Here is a 3,388-nt window from a genome sequence, read left to right as displayed (position 1 = left end):
GCATTCTTCGAAACTTTGTCCGTATACAGAAAAGTCATCCATAAATACTTCCATGATGTTTTCGAGAAAGTCGGTGAAAATTGCCATCATGCATCTTTGAAAGGTTGCAGGGGCATTACACAGACCAAACGGCATTCGTCTATAAGCGAAGGTACCAAAAGGGCACGTGAATGTTGTCTTTTCTTGGTCATCAGGGTGGATTGGTATTTGAAAGAAGCCTGAATAACCGTCTAGATAACAGAAATGTGAATGTTTTGCTAATCGTTCTAACATTTGGTCAATGAATGGTAAAGGGAAATGATCTTTTCGGGTTGCTTTGTTTAGTTTCCTATAATCAATGCACATTCTCCATCCTGATTCGATTCGTTTAGTTATAGTTTCCCCTTTTTCGTTTTCAATAACGGTTATGCCTCCTTTCTTAGGTACAACGTGCACAGGACTAACCCATTTGCTATCAGATATAGGATATATAATACCTGCTTCCAATAACTTGGTTATTTCCTTTTTTACTACCTCACTTAGGATCGGATTTAGTCTTCTCTGGTGTTCCCTAGAGGTTTTACAGTCTTCTTCTAACATGATGCGGTGCATACAAATAGAAGGACTTATTCCTTTAAGATCGGTGATGTGGTACCCTAGTGCGGTTGGATACTTCCTTAAGATATGTAAGAGTTTTTCTGTTTCGAGTCTCCCTAGGTCTGCATTAACTATCACAGGTCGTTCGAGTTCTAAGTCTAGGAATTCATATCTCAGATTTTTGGGAAGTGTTTTCAGGTCAGGGGTTGGTTTGTTCAGACATTGCGTAGGATCCGGTGTTATTGCTAAACATTGGTATGATTTGTCTTCTACAAGGCAGTCAGGTGATTTGTCTTCTCCTGACTCTGCTTCTTTTATGCATTCATCGATGATATCCATGAAGTAACATGTATCTTCTATTGCAGGTGCTTTCAAGAATTTGGAAAGAATGAACTCAATTTTCTCTTCACCTACTTCGAAGGTGAGTCGTCCTCGTTTTACGTCTATGATTGCACCGGCAGTTGCTAAGAATGGTCTTCCCAGTATAATGGGCGTAATATCATCTTCTCTAATGTCCATAATTGTAAAATCAGTGGGAATGTAGAATTGACCTATGCGTACGGGAACGCTTTCAAGGATTCCTACAGGATATTTGATGGAACGATCTGCTAGTTGCACAGACATTCTGGTTGGTCTTAATTCTCCCATTTCCAGTTTCTTACATATGGATAAAGGCATAACGCTAATTCCGGCTCCTAAATCGCATAAGGCTTTGTCGATGACAAATTTTCCTATGTGACAGGGTATAGAGAAACTACCTGGATCCTTGAGTTTAGGGGGCATGTTTTGGATTATAGCGCTACATTCGGCAGGGAGTGTAACGGTTTCGCTATCCTCAAGTTTCCTCTTATTAGAAAGGATTTCTTTTAAGAATTTAGCATATGAGGGCATCTGCGTAATAGCTTCGGTGAACGGAATTGTAACGTTTAATTGTTTAAGGAGGTCAACAAATTTTCTAAATTGGCCCGCATCTTTGGTTTTAACAAGCCTTTGAGGGTAAGGTATAGGTGGTTTGTAAGGTGGTGGAGGTACATAAGGTTCCTTCTTTTCTAGGGTTTCCTTATTACTCTCTTCCTTTTCCTTAGGTTCACTTTCCTCAGTTGATTTCTTAGGGTTTTGGTTTTCTATCCTTGGATCAGACGGTCCTTCCACTTCCGTTCCACTTCTTAATATAATTGCATGAGCTTGGCTTCTCGGATTAGGTTGGGGCTGTCCAGGGAATGTACCAGTTGGGGCAGCAGTAGGTGCTTGTTGTTGGGCTACTTGTGATATTTGTGTTTCCAGCATTTTGTTATGGGTAGCCAAGGCATCTACTTTGCTTGCTAGTTGTTTAAGTTGTTCGCCAGTGTGTACATTCTGGTTTAAGAAATCTTTATTGGTTTGTTTTTGGGAAGCTATAAAGTTTTCCATCATGATTTCCAAGTTGGATTTCCTAGGGGCGTTATTGTTAGGCATGGATGGGTTCGGTTTCTGATATTCCGGAGGTATAGCTGGGGCTTGATTTGGAGACTGTCCAGATGCGTACAAAGCATTATTACTCTTATATGAAAAGTTTGGATGGTTCTTCCAATTTGAGTTATAGGTATTCGAGTAGGGGCTTCCTTGAGCATAGTTTACTTGCTCTGCTTGGATTCCTGTCAAGAGTTGACAGTCCGTAGGAGTGTGGCCTTGGATTCCACAGACCTCGCAATTCTGAGTTATAGCAACCACGACGGCTGGAGGTGATACGTTTAAACTTTCAATTTTCTGGACCAAAGCATCCACTTTTGCGTTAACGTGATCAAGGTTACTTATCTCGTACATGCCAGTTTTCGTTTGAGGTTTTTCCACCGTTGTTCGTTCGGTTCCCCACTGATAGTGGTTTTGGGCCATGCTCTCGATAAGCTGGTAAGCATCAGCATAAGGTTTGTTCATCAATGCACCACCTGCAGCGGCGTCTATTGTTAACCTTGTGTTGTATAAGAGACCATTATAAAATGTGTGAATTACTAACCAGTCTTCCAAACCATGGTGTGGGCAAAGTCTCATCATGTCTTTGTATCTTTCCCATGCTTCGAAAAGAGACTCGTTGTCTTTCTGTTTAAATCCGTTTATTTGGGCTCTTAACATAGCTGTTTTGCTTGGCGGAAAGTATCGGGCAAGAAAAACTTTCTTCAACTCGTTCCATGTGGTGACTGAGTTGGAAGGGAGAGATTGAAGCCATCTTCTAGCGCTATCTCTTAATGAGAAAGGAAAAAGACGAAGTCGAATTGCCTCTGAAGTGACACCATTAGCTTTAACAGTATCAGCGTATTGGACAAATACGGATAAATGAAGGTTTGGATCCTCGGTAGGATTTCCAGAGAATTGGTTCTGTTGCACAGCCTGCAACAGCGAAGGTTTAAGTTCGAAGTTGTTTGCTTCGATTGCGGGCGGAGCAATACTTGAATGCGGCTCATCTTGCGATGGAGCGGCGTAATCTCTAAGAGCACGAGCTGGTTCTGCCATCTCGGTTATCGAAGGAAAAAGGTTTTTGAAATCAGAAAGTTCTATAGGAGGGAGATTGTTTGCAGCACGATATTCCTGAATTCGTCGTAAGACTCGGAGATATAGTTCGATATCGTTGATTCGTAAATAGAGCGGTTCGCCTTGTGAGTGAGTGCGTGGCATACAAATCAACGAAAGAAAGAATAGAAGAAAAAGAAACCTTAGTCTCTACAGTGTAACGGAAGAGTTACGATATCGATTAAATGAAAGTCCCCGGCAACGGCGCCAAAAACTTGATCGCGACTTTATGAGTCGAAATTGGGGTACAAACTGCAAGTGCACAGTT

General features: G+C 41.5%; 1 non-coding gene across 1 annotated transcript; it reads left to right on the top strand.

The window, feature by feature from the left end:
• Window positions 1-2,578: 2,578 nt before the first annotated feature.
• On the top strand, window positions 2,579-2,685 carry LOC127109319 (small nucleolar RNA R71). The gene has a single exon (XR_007796634.1). It is a non-coding gene; the product is annotated as a small nucleolar RNA R71 (small nucleolar RNA).
• Window positions 2,686-3,388: the final 703 nt, after the last annotated feature.

Source organism: Lathyrus oleraceus, chromosome 7 (assembly GCF_024323335.1).
Source record: "Lathyrus oleraceus cultivar Zhongwan6 chromosome 7, CAAS_Psat_ZW6_1.0, whole genome shotgun sequence".
In the NCBI taxonomy this organism is placed as follows: domain Eukaryota; kingdom Viridiplantae; phylum Streptophyta; class Magnoliopsida; order Fabales; family Fabaceae; genus Lathyrus; species Lathyrus oleraceus.
Note: the sequence above shows the minus strand (reverse complement) of the source record. Positions and strands in the feature narration are given on the sequence as shown.